Here is a 17,587-nt window from a genome sequence, read left to right on the forward strand (position 1 = left end):
TTTAGGCTAGACTGACTAGTCAGGAGTGCCCAGGGATTCTGCGTCTTTATCTCCCTAGTACTGGGATTAACAAGCACCTAGCATTTCCCTGTGGATTCAAGGACTGAACTTAGGTTGTCGTGCTTACAAATGCTTTACTGCTTGAGCTGTTTTCCCAGCCCTCTCCTGGTTTTGATCCATGTGGATAATAATAAATCTTTTAGAAATACAAGCCTGGATAATCTGCTCTACCTCATGGTAGTCATGTGGACTATTCTTCTCTCCTGAGTACTTCCAAGGCATGCAGTGGCATTTCAATTTATCTTAATAAATAAAAGCTTCCTGAAGATCTGAGAGTAAAACAGTCCCAGTGCTTAGCCTTACAGACCAGATTATGGTAACACATACCTTTAATCTCGGTAGCCATAATGACACGCACCTTTAATCCCAGTAGCCACACTAGTTGCCACAGAAACTGGGCAGTGCATGCTTTTATGACAGTGTTGCACGCCCCGAATCCCAGCCCTAAAGAGGATTATAAAATGGGAGGAAACAGCTCTCAGACAGTCTCCTTCTGAGATTCCAGGAGGCAGGATCGCCATTTCAGATTGAGGTCAAGGCAAGAGCCAGTAACTGGCTGTTTTGCTTTTCAGATCTTCAGGTTGAACCCCAGTTTCTGACCCTGAGCTTTTATTAATAGCTTCATTTGGTGCCCATCGTGGAGCTCAGATCAGACATGGCTACCAGCTGAATTCAAACATTAGTCAGCAAAGAAAAGAAACTAACCAGGATTCCCTCAGTAACAGTGAGTGAGTAGGGAAGAGCCCAGTGCCAAATCCCTGCCACACAGCACGGGAAATATGGTGTATCATTCTTGGTTAAGAAAAATAAGGTTTGATCAAGGAAGACCCTCTGAAAAATCCTCCAATGGGAACAGATGACCCAGATGATCCAACGTTTCAGAGTACATTTGTTGCAGTTTCCTCTGAGTTTTACATCCAAAACAGTTTCAAGACTGAAATGATCCAGACTTGCAGAGTGCTCGAATAAGGAATGGAACCATAATCTTAAATTTTCTTTGGGTCCCCATAAGCTTATCAGCACCTTCAATCAGCCTGGAAAACTATGCCCATATTCCCCAAAATGGATTATGGATGTTTGTTTTTATTTAATGTGTTGGCTACAAGTTATTATGGATAATGGTCAGAAAAAAAGCTAAACAAAGAAAATTAGATTCAAGGTTCTTGTTTTGAAGGGGGGAAAAAAAGGCCAGGCGGTGGTAGTGCACACTTTTAATCCCAGCACTTGCAGAAGGCAAATCTCTATGAGTTCAAGGTCATCCTGGTCTACAGAGCGAGTTCCAGGACTGGTTCCATAGCTACTGAGAAACCCTGTCTTGATATAAACAAACAACAACAAAAAAAAAAAATAGGAAGGAAGGAACTGGAAAAAAAAAGGAAAGGAAAAAAGGGGATATAAATATGATAAGATAGAAATTGAATCTACTTGTTAAAAGCAACTGTTAGTTTTGAATGTTTTACATTGGTTTTGCTTTTATATATCATATGCAACTTTTGTATATTGATACAAATTTGAGATTAATTTTGGGAAAACGTATTGTACATACATTTCTAATTTTGTTCACGTTATTGTACCTATACAGCTCATTTAACAATGTAATGCAAATCTCTAGTCCTTGAGAGCTATTATTATCAACTGTTTAGGATAATAAAATACTAACCTATATTTCTTTCTTTATAATCACCTAGTATAATCAAACTTATAGTCACATTATGTTTTCAAGGTCAAACAAAGATAATTTAGATAGAGATAGGTCATCTTCAAACACTTTAGAGAAATACAGAATATGGCATTTAAGATGTTTTAATAACCTAGGGTCTTCTTTTTTATGACAATGAGACATATCTGTTCCTGGCATCACCAGTCTACTTCAGAAAAGATAATGGGAATTGAAGAAACTCCACATGGAGTTTACTTTCTTTGTGGCAAAATTAAGCCACTGGGCAAGAAAATGCCCCTGCCGCAATTGCTGACATCATGCTGTCCTAATTAGACAAAAAGGACACAAAATATCCTGCTTCACAGAAAAGTCTGCTGAATATGCTAGGCCTGTAGGCCGAAGATGGCTGCCCCAACGTTGCAAAGGAACTTTGTGTGACTCTCCAGGCAGCCAGCTGTTTCTGTCATTACATTTTTTGGAAGTCGCTTGCCTGCACTTCCTGCTTACTCCATTAATATTATTTCCTTCTTGGGTCTCTGAGGGAGTTGAAGATTAGATAGCTATAGTTATAATTTACCAGACACAGAAAGTTATGTTCGAAAGTAAATTAGGTACAAGACTTTGGACTCACCAAGATATAGATACAAAATATTTTCTCTGAATTTGTCAAATGAAAATGGACTAGACATTATTGATGTATTTATTCCCTGTATTTATTGTATGCAGTCATTGTACTTACTGTATATAGGTTTCTTATATTAGTTATAGCCTTTTTTATTTTAGAAAAAAGGGGGAAATGTAGTGGCATTTCAACTGTATTTTAATAAATAAAGACTTCCTGAAGATCTGAGAGAAAAACAGTCCCACTGCTTAGCCTTACAAACCAGATTATGGTAACACACACTTTTAATCTCAGTAGCCATAATGACACGCACCTTTAATCCCAGTAGCCACACTAGTTGCCACAGAAACTGGGTGGTGCATGCCTTTAATGACAGTGTTGCACGCCCCGAATCCCAGCCCTAAAGAAATGGGAGGAAACAGCTCTTAGACATGCAGTCTCCTTCTGAGATTCCAGGAGTCAGGATCGCCTTTTCAGACTGAGGTTGAGGTAAGAGCCAGTGGCTGTTTTGCTTTTCAAGTCTTCAGGTTGAACCCCAGTTTCTGACCCTGAGCTTTTATTACTAGTGCTTCAAAGGCAGAAGTAGATGTTGGTCAATAAACTGTCTGTCTGCTGAGCTTACCAAGAAGAAGCTTATTTTTAAAGTTTGTTTACTAGGTCCTGGAAAAGATGTGTTCAGATGTTTCCTGGAAAGGCTGCTTTTGAAAAAGTATTGCCAAGAAAAGTGTGATCCAAATGAAGGACTTGTGGATTTTAATGATGAATGGTGTCATTGAAACCAATTTGTTCCTTGGCTTTTGTCCTCAACAGTTGGCATACTATAAAGGCCCTGCGTGGATATTTCATTGCAAAATTAGGACAGCACCTTTCAGTGTTGTTGAGAAAATAAAAGAATATATTTGAAGGACTAGCAGAGTATTTAACATGGCAACTATATATTCACGCACTCAATGCTAAAAACCTACTGCTTCCACAATAAACACTTGTTAAAATCCCTCCCTTCTTCCCTCCCTCTCTCAGGAACGTGTGAGTAATAGCAAATCTTCTTTAAAGCAGAGTGTGATCTGAATCCACAGTACCTGGTTCCTCTGTAAGTGAGGAAAAGAATTGAACTTCAAAGCTTGGCCCATGCTCTTCGTTTCTGTTTTAGTATGTGCGTGTCTACACTTGTGTGTTGCAGTAAGAATGCATGTGAGGGCACAGGACAACCTTGAATGTCACTCCTTATTCAAGGAGGACTGTTCCCTTTTTTGTTTTGGGTTTTGAATCCTTTCCTGGCCTGGCACTTGTGAAGTTACCTAGGCTGGCTGGCCATCCAGACCCAGAGATCTACCTTCCTGTACTTCCCCAGTGCTGGTATTACAGACATACCACACCTGTTATTTTTGTTGTTTGTTTTTATGTGGGTTATAAGGATCAAATTCAGGGTTCTTGTGCTTTAACAGCAAGTTTATGCAGCCCCACTTTGTTTTTGAAACATGGTCTCATGGTCCTCCAGGCTAGTCTAGAACTTGTTATTAAGCCGAGGCTGGTCTCAAATTCCTGGTTTCCCTGCCTTGGAAGTCCTGATTACAGGTGTGTGTCATTCCAGTCCAGAACACACTTGGATTTTATTTCTGAAGAGATAGTATTTTAGCATGAGAATAAGATCCATGAAAAAATATTTGGAAACTGGTGAACATGATTACCAGAGATTTCTAGTAGAATCAGAGGAAAAATCTCACCAATCATTCTTTAATTCTATCTAAAATGTTTGCCACACACATGCACTGCTTTTTAAAAACTGGCTTAATGTCATAAAATTACTTTGTGTGAAGTCAGACTTAAAACATCTTGGACACACTTTATAAAATCATGTGAGGTTTAAATATGATTTTAAATTGAAAAAAGATGGAACTGGACATGTTGGCACCTATCTGTATAATACCAGTACTTGGTAGAGGCAGGAGAATCAGGAATTCAAAGTCAGGCTTGGCCAGATGACAAGTTCAAGGCCAGCCTGGGTTGCATGAGAACATGTCTGAAGAAGAAGTTGAGAAAAATAATCAAACATACTAAAGCTATACACAAAAGTAAATGGTCCTTTTCCACCTCTTGTCTAGGCAAGAGCACTCACTGGCCATGTGTCCTGCTGTGAATGAGAAGTCATTGGTAAAAAGCTACCTAGCAGATAATTAGGTTTGTTCCCAAAATTAAAATGTGGCTAATTAAAAACAATTTTAACTAATACTCTAGGAATTTTTCCTAAAGAAATGTACATGGTCCCCAGCTTAGCATTCCTCCACAAAACAGTTTCTCAGCTTTCCACTAACAGATGATTACACATTTAGTGGAAATCATACTTCATCTTTTGGTCATTTTCTACGCTATGTGATACAATACTTTGCTGAGGTGTTGAGCAGTGGTGCTACAGCGTCCAGTCCACCCTATGAGCAGAGCAGTGCACTTACTATGTTGCCAAGATTGTTTGGATATAGACAGCCAACAAATGACACGAGATGTCAATATTCTATTATAACACAGGCTTTGTGTTAGATGATTTTTGCCAAAACTAGAGGCTTATGTAAATGTTCTAAGCATATTTAAAGTAGGTAAAGCAACGATGTTTGATAGGTTAGATATAAATTCATTTTTTATTATTTTGGTTTTTTCAAGAGAGGATCTCATGTAACCCAAGCTGCCCTCAGATTAACTATGTAGCTAATGATCACCTTAAATTCCCGACTATCTTGTTCCAATTCCCAAAGTTATGGAATTATAAATATGCATCACCACATCCAGCTGTTAATGCATCGTGTGTTTGTGTATGAACACAAGAGTGCACTCCCAAGTACCTGCACAGGTATATACACACATGCTTGTGAAGACTAGAGACAGATGTCAGTGACTTGCTCTATAGCTCTCTACCCTTTTTTGTTTTTGTGTGTGAGACAGGGTCTCTCACTGAACTTGGAGCTTGTCATTTTGGCTAGAATGGCTAGGCCCCCTGATGCTGCGGCTCTGGGGTGGACACTGCGCCAGTTTATGTGGGTGCCAGGAATCTGAAAGGGCCTCATCCTTGCACAGCAAGCCTTTCCCTGACTGAACCTTCTCCCCAGCCCTAATTCATTTTTAGCTCATGATACTTTTATCTTATAATGGGTTTATCAGTGTATCCTTATTGTGTATCGAGCAGCCTCAGTAATCAAAGTATGTAGCTGTGTCTTCTGACTTTCAATATTCCTCATCGATGCCTAAACAGTGTTAGGATAACATAATCACCAGTCTCTCCCCATCATCCACCGACTCCCTTCCTCAGACAGAGCAGAGGTAAGGCCGTGGGCTGGTACCTTCCAGAGAAGGTTTAGTATCTCTCAGGGATGGAGTAAGAGAGCAGTACTGCATCCTTCTGCTAGGGGCTGGATAGAGCATGAGGACCATGAAGACGACTGAGGCCGACTATTAAAATGCCCACTGATTCTGACTTTGGACATTCTTGGAACTTCAGAGAAGGACAGAGCCAAGCATGTAGTTGAAAGCTTGCTGCTGAACCGGGGCCAGAGAAGCCCGATTCCACCCCTGTCTCCAAGGCTAAGGAAGCACTGGGGAGAATTGAGGCAGAATTGAGGATTTCTCTTTGAGGGCCCATGCCTGGCAGCTTGCCAGCTTGCTCCTACTGCAGTACTTCTAGCAGTCTGTCTGTCGGGGAGTCAGAAGTGAAGGGGCTGTGAGTAGTCCAAATAAAGTTCTTAGGAGCCGAAGGGGAAAGAAACGGCACTCAGCATAGGGGTTCCTGATGGGACAAACTGAAGGAGGGAGATGGCAGGTTTGTTCAAACTTTAGCAGACTCAATTCAGTAGACGGAGGGAGGGGGTATTCATTACAAAGCTAGTGAGTGGAGGAGAAATGTTCAAACACATCAGAAGATAATGAACTAGAAGGCAGAGTTTTTGGCTGCTTAGTACTGCACTGTGCTGATTCAGATTAATCCCAATGACCAGAGATGCCCCCCTCCCCTTCTCCCGCTTAGGGTTAGCTGAACTAATCACTGGGAGAGCAGAATGACATTAATTGATCAAACCTTCAAGATGACTTTAGAACCGAGGCTCAGGGTAAACATACCCACATGGGAGAGCGTAGCATGCATTTCATTTATGTATTTATTTACGTATTTATTTATTTATTCATTTTAGGAGTTAGCTACCTTTCCTGTCACTGTAATACAAGTGTTGACTTGTCCCGAGGATAAATGAGTTTTAGGGCTGGGAGATGGCCTAGTGAATAAAACACTTGCTGCACAAGCCTGAGAAGGAAATTTAGGTCCCTGGAGCTCATATAAAAGCTGGACAAGTACTGTAGTCTCCTGTAATCCCAGCACAGCGGAAGGAGAGACAGGGGATCCCTGTGGCCAGCTGGGTTAGCTGGGATTGGTGAGCTCCGGTTTCATAGAAGGACCCTGCTTCAGTAAAAAAGTGGAGAGCCATCAAGGAAGATATCTAACATCAACCCTGGGCACATGCACCTGCACACACGTGTGCCCATACACATTCAGACATGCTTTTGCATGAGACAGGATCTCATCAGACACCATGAATTTTTCGAATATGTGCAGCCAAGGCTTTGTCCGTTTATTTTATAACCCTGGAAGCCAAAGAATGTCTTTACTCTGTCATTACCCAGGATGTGCTTCTCTGTCTTTAATGACCTGTGAATGCTGTGGGACGCCACTTCTGAGGTAAATACAAATTCAGACAGCATGAGAGGGTCTTCATTTTTAACAATCACCAAGGTTACACGGATGCTGAACCCCAGCCCAGATAATGTGATGAGGATGCAGGCAGGATTTTCCCTCTTCTCTGTCACCGAATGGGTTTCCCATTATATCCTACCAAGTAGGAAGTGGGGGGAGAGAGAGAGGAAGAGGGGAGTAGGCAATTTCCTTTTCATAGCCTCACCTTTTTACTTTGAAATTTTCAATCTGAATATTGAGTAATGGAGTATGCACAGTTTATCACTGATATTTTAGCAGAGTTATTTCAAGGATGTGACACAAGTTGCATAGATCACATTCCTCTTGCCTCGGCCTTTCCTGAGCTGGGGTTACAGGTGTGTGCCAAGATCACCCCAAGATCAATCTTAGATATTTTTCTGCAGCAAGATTAATTAGAAATAATTTCAGTAATGACACACAAAGCGTAATTGTCTTGAAGGCTCAAAATGACCTGAATGGATCTAAACATGCTTTTCCGAGCTACTTGGATACAGCGGCATGTTTGTAATACTTCGTTCCACAAAGTTGGAAGTTTAACAATCTCCATTTTGTTCGAGGGATTTTCCAGTCCTCCTTGACTGCCACAAAAAGAAACTAGAAATACAGGCTGCTTTACATAAACTCTGCCAGCCATACAAATCATGCTACACAAGCAAGAGAGTTAACTATTCGTGGCTGATTTATATCATCTTGTTTCACTACTCTTGGCTGTGTGTGTGTGTGTGTGTGTGTGTGTGTGTGTGTGTGTTACGGAGGACGGAACACAGCCCCATACATAAGGTAGGTAGCTTTCTACCGTTTAGCTACATATGCAATCCCAACATTCTAAAATCTCAAGGAACACCTTACTTTTTAAAATGTTAAAAGAATATGACTTTGATGCTTCAAAGATAGCGCTGATTTGCAGTTAGAGACACGAAATTTGAACGTATTAATGACATCTTCTCGGGGTTATTTTAGCCCTCGCCTGGACAGATTCTATTCTTTTGGGATTTTTTGGTTTTTTGTTATGTGGATTATTGTAATTATCTGAAAGCAAAGGATAAACTGTTTGTCAACATGGGTTCCCTGGTAACAGGAACTGAATTATCTTTGGATTACACTGGATATCGAACCCTCACCCCACCCCCGTCCTGAAGGCTACTGTCACCTGCCCGTTGCGGTGACAGCCCAAAACTGCCCTTTCGAAGCTGTCAGCGCGAGCGCGGGGCGGTGCCATTGAGGAAAGGCTTCCACGATTGCAGGCGCCGGCGTCTACTAACCTCCAGGGAGAGAAGAACAGTCCAGCGGCGGGGCTGTACGGTTCAGCGTCTGGAAGGCCTCCTGCCTCTTCTGACCTGCTTGATCACGGAAGGGCGCAGAAACCACGACCCGCGTCCACGCACGCACGCAAGGGCGGCTCAGCACCTAGCAGTTGTCCTGTGCTTCCGCAGCCGGCGCGGGCAACTTTAGGAACCGACGAGCCTGGGGCAGCAGGCCGAGCCCGCTCCCAAGATGGTGGCGTCGGCGTCAGGGAAGGCGGCGCCACATGGTGCAGCGGCCAATGATCTTCCGGGCTGCGCCGCCGGCGGAGCACGAGAGGCGGAAGTGCCGCGGGGCCGCCTTCTCCGTCCCGGCTGCGGCCCCTGCCGGTTACATAACCCGTCGCTCGGGGTGGGGGGGCTCGCAGTTCTACGTCCGGCTTCCCGTCTCCCCCAGGATGTGCTGAGCCCCGCGACGCCGTCCGCTGCCGCCGGCTCCCGTCCGAGGTGAGGCAGCCGGGGCCTCGGCGTGTGCAAGTCGGGGCGGTGGGGAGGTCGCAGGCGCGACCCCGAGGACACTGGCCAGCCGTGGGAGGCCGGGTTTCCCAGAGAGCGCGCCCTTCTCCAGACCCCTGCGCGGCCGCGCTTCTTAGCGCCCAGTTTGTTTCCGTGGTGGCGGCGAGGGGCGCGGAGGGGCGTCGGGAGTTGATCTTTCCGGGGTCCCTCAGTCTGTGATCTCAGGAATTGGAAGTGGAAAGGCGGCATCCTCTGGGTTTGCTGGAGGTGAGGGGTCTTGTCGTCTTGCTTCTTTCTCTGTGCGAACTTGTTGCACCGGTGGTAATTGCCGGCTTGCTTGCACTTGCGAAAGCCAAGGGCCCTGCTTGGGGTCCCTCTGCGTCTTTTCATTCCAGCAGTGCTTTTAGCATTCCGGCAAACGGAAGCCTTCCACTTCTGTTTACTAGCCAAACTGACCCTCCATAATCGACTCTGAATTGGAAAAACCACTTGCCAAGTAGAAGAGGAGATCTACGGCCGGTGCTGTTTGTCTTCTGGGGAAATTGGGGCGGGGCTGTGGAGGGGGTACTCCAGGTCTTTCCTGCGTCCCCAGCAAATGCCTTCCTGCCGCACTGTCAAAGCCCAAAGCTTGGGGATTGCAGGCTGCAGTAAACATAAACTTTGGCTGCTATATTGATCTGCTAACTCTGCCAAGTCCTTGAGCCATGTGCTTTTGGGTCGTTCTTGTCACCCTTTGGGCTTAGGAGAAAAGAATAACAGCCTACTACCAAGGTGGTCTAGAGCGCTAATCAAGAGAGAAAGTTGCCAGTTAGAGAGGTTTTCTTTTGTTAGAGTACTGAAAACACAAAACCCCTGAATTAGTGCTTGTCTGACCCAGCAGGCAAGTCACATTGCACCAGAGATCATTTATGCAAATACTTGAGTCCACATAGCCATGTGACTTGGAGGAAAGTTTTATAAGTCCTGTGACTACGTTACCAGGTGAAACGTTAGGAGGACGGGGTCCGGAACCAAACAAGCAAACAAGTACACACAGATGCGTACCGGCCTAGCAGTGACGTGCTCAGTTAGTATGGGTAGGGTTAAACACTAGAGGGATCTGAAGGGTCATCGTAACAAAGTGGTAGCATAAGTCTTCCCACCTCCTCCTTTTAGAGTAGTTTGAATAGAACAGCAACAAGAATAATGTGCAGGACATAAGCCCCTTGAGAGTGGGGGATGCACAGCTGTGGTTTGCTAGAATTCCAACTCACAGGCCTAGACAGCTCCATGTCAGAATTCCCTGGCTGAGTTTCTATGAAAATTGTTAAAATTTGTCACGAAATCAGGGCTGGGCTGGTGTCAGCACACCAGCACCAACATAAAATAGACAATTTTGTTTGTTATGACTGTGTGTCCTATCTTTAACCTCTTTTAGTTGTACCTTGAAGAGACTTGGTCACTATGTGTGGAGAGTGTCTTTAGATTTGGCCTAAGTTGCTTCTGACAGGAATGGAAGGTGCTTTCTGGATGTCAGATCTGAGGGATTAAAGATCGTCCTGAACCAAGAGCAGGAAGCAGAGGTTCTAGATGCCCAGGGAGATGCTGGTGATGAAAGACTCTGGGACACTCAGTGTACATCTTCGTGCAGGACGGTGTGGCAGCCTAAGAACTCGCCCAGGTGGAGACAGGATTCTTGAGAACTTGAGTTCAGGCCCAGTTCAAACACAGACTTTGATTCAGCAAGTGATTTTAAGAAACTTTGGTAACTTCAGGGCAGATTTCCTTGCCTGCACATCATTCTTAGCCTGGCCTCTGATGGAGGCTGACTGGCAGGACAGTTAAGGATCTGTCTGAAGCCCAGATACTCACCACACTGCTTACTGGCCCATGTGTTTAAATAGCAAACACAAATACACCAAGTTTATTCTCTTCTCTGAGCACAAAGAAGGTTGCTCAGTATTTATGGGAAGGAGGAATTCCTGTAGAAGGTGGTTTGGGTTCTAGAGTAATGCAGATCAGTGCTTTAAGTAGCTCTAGAGTACCTCAGTTCAGAGGTTGGCAGGAGCATATCAGTAACCCTCAGGTGGGGTCCAAGCTAAGACTGTGAAGACGGTGACAGCAAATGAAGGTTAACTCAGTCAGAGTCCACCTGGCCAGCAGAGAAAGCACCCTCAAAATGACAGTGACATTCAGCCAGATGTGGTAACGCATGCCTGGATCCCGGTATTCGAGGGGCAGAGGCTGGTGGATCTCTGAGTTCAAGGCCAGCCTGGTCTACATAGTGAGCTCCAGGGCAGTGAAGGCTGCATAAAGAGGCCTTGTCTAGAGGGTTGGAGAGTTGGGAGTGATGAGACTCAATTTAAGTGTTACAACAGAGATTTTCAAATTATTTTCAAAGCTGCCTGTTTTGTCCAAAAATAAACTCTTAATACTGCCCTTTATTATTTATTTATTTAGGTTTTTCAAGACATAGTTTCTCTGTGTAACAGCTCTGGCTGCCCTAGAACTTGCTCTGCAGACCCAGGCTGGCCTCAGATTCATAGAGTTCTGCCTGCCTCTGTCCCCAGAGTGCTGGAATTAAAGGCGTGCACCACCACCGCTCGGCCTTGATGCTGCCTTTTAAAGCCAGCATCCTAGGAATAGCATGGTATTTTGGGCATTGATGTTAGAAATAAATGTCAGAACACAGATTCAAAGTTCCAAGAAAGAGGAGGAGGTGGTTATGAGTAGAGACTAAGAACAGATCGTGGGGAAAGTGCTGGTTGCCTTTGTTTCCATAGGAGATGAAGATATTTTGCTGCTTTAACAGACTTTTTAGGACATGGGCACAGATTTCTAATCCCAGCATTCCGGAGGTTTGAAGCCAGCCTGAGATAATAATGAGTTTTCAAGTAAGCATGAGCGCCATAGCAAGACCCTGGCACAAGCAAATAGACTGGTTTGGACTGGTTTGGAACTCTCCCAGTTGGCTTTCTTTGTTTGTTTTTGTGGAGTGGTTATTGTTACTAAAAGAAAAAAAATTGGAAGGATTGGAGCAAAAAGGCTCACAGATAAGAATGCTTTTCTTTCAGAGGACTTGAGTTTGATCCTTGACCTACATGGGTTGCTCACCACCACCTAAACTCCAGCTCCAGGAGATTTGTTACCCTCTTCTGTCCTCCATGGGCCCTGAGCACCCATAGAGTGGTATATACACAATAATAAATACATCTTTTTAAATAAATGAAATGAAGTTGGTGTGGTGGCTCATGCCTGTGGCCCCAGCTCTGGTGGATTAAGACTTTGATCCTGGGGGTTAGGGGTTGGAGATGTGGCTCAGTGGTCACTAGTGCTTGCTGTTCTTGCAGAGGACCCTTTAGATTTCGATTTCAGGTACTCGCTGGCAACTCACGCAGTGTTCTGTAACTCCAGTTCACAAACATACGTGCCGGCAAAACACCCACATACATAAAATCAAGAGTGATGCCAACCTGTGCTAACTGGCACAGACTGCTAACAATGCTGTGACTCAAACGGGCACTTCCTTATTGTTCCTGACATGGGGTTGATTAGGGCACAAAGGCCTGGAAATGGGTGGGTGATTTTTTTTCACTTCAGTACTGAAAGGTGTTCTTTTCTGGGAAGAGTTAATAAATACCATAGGGTTCCTGTCATTCCTGTGGTGTTCAGAAGTGCCATGGCGAGCTGCTCACGTCTGTCTCTGAGAGACCCTGCTGGAGCCACAGTTGTAACGTGTTGATCAGTGCTTCCGCCATTAGCTGCCGCTTTCCTGCCCTGAGTTTCAGTTACTTGCCTTATCCTCTGGCCTCTGATAAACTTCACTGAAATGTGTAAAAATGCACTGCCTAGCCACTGAACAGAGTCTGGCACACGTTGATGCCACCAGCTGCTCGCAGGCAAGCCCTCTCCTTATGGAAAACCATCTCCTCCACAGGACCCGCAGGAAGCTAGTCACAGTTGTCAAGGGGGGGGGGTGAGCACAGGGTTTTTAATTTCTGCCTTCTGTTGTACTTTTTTCTTAAAAAATATTTTATCTGTGTGTGCGGGGCTGGGGCGGGGGGAGGGGCAAGTACAGTGCCGACAGAGGTCAGAAGAGGACATCAGATTCCCTGAGGGACCTGGGTAAGGGTGGTTGTGAGTCAATGTGAGGATGCTGGGAACTGAAGACCGGTCAGTGCTCCTGACCACTGAGTCAGCATTCCAGCATTTCAGCCCCTGGACTTGTTTTCTTTTCTTTTTTCTTTTGCAGTAGAAAGGATTGAACCCAGGGCCTTGTACACACTGGAAAAATTCTTCACCAGTGAGCTGCAACCCACACATTTTCACATCCCTTTACTTCTAAAAATAGGAGAATTTTTAAAAGCCTTTTATGAATATTGTTACCTTAAAACTTGTGAAAGATTTTAATTTTGAATTTTGTATGACCCTCTGTTCACTGCTTACACAGGAGCCCTTTAAGATGTTCTTGCAAGGCTGCTCTGCAGTCCACCTCCAGGTGCCTGCTCGTGGCTTTGATCTGTGTCTGGAACGGTCATCCCCAGCATCAGCGCACGGGTGCCTTGCAGACATTCAGGGCTTTAGAAGGCAGCTCTTCATCCGCAGCGCTTAGGAGGTCTTAGTTGCATTCATAATTTGAAGACGCTGGAAAGTTTCCTTGTCATTTAACAACCAGTGAGATTTTCGTTAGTTTAGCTGGGTTTTTTGTTTGTTTGTTTTCTGAGACAGGGTTTCTCAGTAGCTATGGAGCCTGTCCTGGAACTCGCTCAGTAGGCCAGGTTGGCCTCAAACTCACAGAGATCCACCTGCCTCTGCCTCCCAAGTGCTGGGATTAAAGGTGTGCGCCACCATGCCTGGTCTATAGAGATTATTTTAATCTAAAACGTGTTCAGAATTTTCACTGTATCCAAAAGTCTTTATTTTTGTTAACAAAATAACCCAAGCTCACTGCAGAAGGCTCAGATAATATGAAAGTGAGTAGCGGAGAACATAAGCATCCGCCGTAATTGTTGAGGAAAATTCAGACAGGTGCATGGTGATCTTTTAGTCGTCCTTTAAGACCTGCTGCTGCTTCTGCTTAATGGTAGAATGGGTACTCAGGGTATCTGGGACCTGGGTTTGATTCTGCGTGCCAAAATAACAATGAGTTGACTTCATGATCAGGAGGGAATTTATACAGAATTTAACACTGTCATCTGTTTGTTTATCCTGCAGGAACATGAATGGAAACAGCAGGAGAGAGAGCGCACTTTAAAAACAGTTCCCACTAAAGTAGAAAAAGACAAGGTCTGAGTAAAGTGGGAGCATGGGGACCATGGGAGAGGGTTGAAGGGGAGGGGAGAGGCAGGGAGAGAGGCAGGGAAGGGATCAGAGAAAAATGTAGAGCTCAATAAGATCAATTAAAAATAATTAATTAATAGGCCTGAACTAATAGGCTAACCAGTTTATAATTAATGTAATAGACTTCTGTGTATTTCTTTGGGACTGGATGGTTGCAGCACAGAAACCTTCAGTCAACAGCTAACTAACAAAGGATGTTTGAAAATGACATATGCAACTTGTAACCCATGTGATTTGATGGTAACACCAATAGCAGAAGATGTCACACCCATTAATCACAGAACACAGAGAAATAAAGGAAGCTTCCTGCTGCTAGTTCTCATAGGGGGAAAAAAAAACCAACCCTTAGAGATGGAAAGATTGATAAGACAGGGGGCTAGCCTGCTCCAGGGAGGGTGCAGTGGAGAGGTGCTGAAACCAAATTCTCCTGTCCCCTTGCTTTCTCCCTTAAACTGAGTAGTCAGCTTTCCACCCCCCCTCCCCTGGGTCCCCTACCAGCAGGAGGGTTCTTGTAGCTGCAGTCTCTACAGCAGCAGAAGAGCTCTTAGGTGGGGTGAACCCTGCAGGAAGTCCAGCCTTCATGTTAGTCAAGTATGCCAAGCAGCTGTTTTCCTGTCTGTTTCAGACAGGGTCTTGTGTGGCCCAGGCTGATCTCAAACTTTCTCTGCATCTGAGGATGATCTTAAACTTCCCAGTCTCTAGCCCAAGTGCTGGGTTCTTTCATTTGTTTGTTTTTGAAACAGAGTGTTGAAATGTAGCCCAGACTGCCCTAAAACCCTTTATAGAGTTCCGGTTGGTCTTGAACCTATCATCCTTCTGCCTCAGCCCCCTGAATGCTGGGGATTATAGGTGTGTGCCACCACTCTCAGCAATATTTTATTAGCTTTTTATTCCCACATTCTGAAATCTAGTATTATCTCTAGGTAGATGTTCTCAAAACCCTTTCTCTGAATTGAATTAGGAATTTCCTTCTGAGAGCACTCACACCCTCTGGCAGTTCCTACCCTGACCCCAGCAGTGTTCTTCCGTGGGCTCAGTCTAAACAAGCCTCATCCTGTGCTTGCTGTGCAATGACATACACCTGACAGACAGAACACAATCATCCGCGCTTATTTTTCAGTACCAAGAATAGGAGATGCCCTTTTAGAGTTGTTGACAGCTTGGCACAAGCAAGGGTCATCTAGGAAGAATCTCCATTGAGAACTGCCTCCATTAGATTGTCTGTAAGCAAGTCTGCAGGACCTTTGTTGAGAACGATTGGTGTTGGAGGGCCCAGCTCACTGGGGGTGGTGCCACACATGGGTAGGTGGTCTTAGTTGTACAAGAAAACAGTCTGAGCACACCGTGAAAGGCCAATAAGCAGCATCCATCCAGTCTCTGTTTCAGTTCCCACTTCCAGCTTCCTGGCTTGTGTTCCTGCCTTGACCTACTTCAGTCACAGCCTGTCTTCAGAATGTGTCAGCTAAATAAGCCTTTTCCTTTCCAGATTGCTTTTGGTCAGAATGGTTGATCATAGCAATAGAAAGCAAACTGAGATAGACTTGCCCAAAGCTTTTGAGTGATCCGGCCATAGGGTTTGGTCTCTGTGCCATATCTTTTGGCCTCAGTCTTGTGTGCTCTTTTCTACCTGGGTCCCTGTTTTTTCTACTCATCCAGCCTGATGTTGAACATGAAAGAGCTGCCAAGTAGTCAAACAGACACTACTTAGACCTCTTCTACTGGAACCCGGTGTGTCTTTGTGTACTCCTGGGGAGGATGCTGGAGAAGGGCTTCTGCTGGTTTTCCTGTGGTCTCTGTGGTTGGAGAAGGAAGTGGTGCCCTTCCCAGATCAGTTGGGAGCACTGCTCACATTGACTAATGCACTTTTGTCATGGGATTCCTCTAGCAAGTTATAGTTTAGTGTATAGTAGATGGGACCCGAGTGCGCCATCCTCCTCTGTGTGGCCAACAATTTCTGAACTCTGCTTATCTCTGTGACTATAGTCTCCTGAGCAAAGCCTGATTTTGTCATACAAATCTAGTAAATTAATGATTAGGGATATTTTTAGTTTGAAATGCAGAGACTTTTTGATGCAGAGGTTAAAGATTGGGTCTGGACTCTGAACCTCACCATCTCATGCTATCTTTACATGAGATATAATCAACATGTGGCCAAATATGTACTTAGTAAACTAGATCTAGGTGGATTGGGAGTCAGAGGCGGCTTGGTACTGTTTGGTGTTTTGAGCTAGGGTCTGGCTTTGTATTACATGCTGGTCTCTAACTCACTCTTATCCTGCCTGGACCTCCTGAGTCCTGGGGCTACAGTGTGCACGATCCTATCTGGCTTCCATATGTGTGTCGTGGTGTTTTTGAAATGGTCTTATGTATTCCACACTGATCTCAAACTCACCCTGTAGCCAAGAATGATGTCGAGCACCTGAGTCTCCTGTCTTCCCTGCCCAAGTGTCGTGACTAGCGTTAGTGTGCATTACCAGGCCCCGTTCACGGAGTGCTGAAGATTGAGCCCAAGGCCTGTACTTGATAGACAAGCACTCTCCTGAGCCAGACTCTCAGCCGCATTCTGTCTGGTTTTGATGACCCTTAAGCACCTCTTCAGTCCCTCCTTCATGACCATTACTTGATTGCTAGTACCGTTAATTTTTTATCCAGTCCTAGAATCTCCAGGTGGAATCCTGTATCCTTATTTTGTGTTTGAAGTGATGTGTCTCAAATCATATGTGCTGTTCAATATATATGATATGGTCTTCCTTCAGAGCATGAAGACTTGGGTTTTAAGAGGGATGTTGTTTGGAAATAGAGAGGTGGGTGTTTGTTTCTTGTCACTCTAAAAATTATTCAGTTTCCTACTCTGCGGTTTTGGAAGGTGCATCTATGGAGATGGCTCCTCACCCACAGGCAGCTGCTCATTTGAACAGATGAGCTGTGAACAGTGTTTGCTTCTTCCCCCCTTTTAGGCCCTGAGCCCATATTGCTGATGTACTAGACAGTGTCCTGTATCTATCAGTAGTGTGTGTTTCCTTTTTTTCTCCTTCTTTCCTAAAAGAGGGAGCTTAAATTTCATTTTTGTTGGCTTTTCAAATCAGTGACCCTTGTGTCTGTGGACTCTCACAGGGCCCTTTGGGCCTGTGGTTCCTGCCTTGCATGCGGGGAGCTTTTAGTAACCTTGTCTCATGCTTTGCTTGAGGAAAGGCTGTGACAGTGGCTGCCTCTGAACGAAGAGATGAGAGTCTGAGAAGCGCTGGACCGAGCAGGGAACAGCACAGATAATGAGAGGGGTCCTGAGGAAAGGAGGCCAGACAGCACTCTTACAAGCAAGGGAGAAATGAGGCACAGTGAGCAGGAAGGGGTGTCTGAGGAAAGTGGGGGCAGCAGGTGTGTGGAGGGAAGCAGGGGCAGCAGGTGTGTGGAGGGAAGCA

The 17,587-nt window shown here is 44.8% G+C and overlaps 2 protein-coding genes across 4 annotated transcripts in view; one reads left to right on the forward strand and one right to left on the reverse strand.

Moving 5' to 3' along the window:
• Znf597 (zinc finger protein 597) overlaps positions 1 to 8,588 on the reverse strand; it is a 17,705-nt gene extending 9,117 nt beyond the window's left edge. Inside the window, exon 1 of the mRNA XM_026780538.1 lies at positions 8,355 to 8,588. The gene's annotated coding sequence lies outside the window, so the exon portion shown is untranslated. The remainder of the gene's footprint in view (positions 1 to 8,354) is intronic.
• Positions 8,589 to 8,741: 153 nt separating this feature from the next.
• Naa60 (N(alpha)-acetyltransferase 60, NatF catalytic subunit) overlaps positions 8,742 to 17,587 on the forward strand; it is a 20,709-nt gene continuing 11,863 nt past the window's right edge. The window contains exons 1-2 of one of the 3 annotated variants that reach the window (XM_013347373.2): positions 8,742 to 8,840; positions 14,043 to 14,114. The gene's annotated coding sequence lies outside the window, so the exon portion shown is untranslated. The other 2 variants (XM_013347374.2, XM_013347375.2) reach the window with 2 other exon arrangements.

This window comes from Microtus ochrogaster, chromosome 7 (genome assembly GCF_000317375.1).
Source record: "Microtus ochrogaster isolate Prairie Vole_2 chromosome 7, MicOch1.0, whole genome shotgun sequence".
NCBI lineage: Eukaryota > Metazoa > Chordata > Mammalia > Rodentia > Cricetidae > Microtus > Microtus ochrogaster.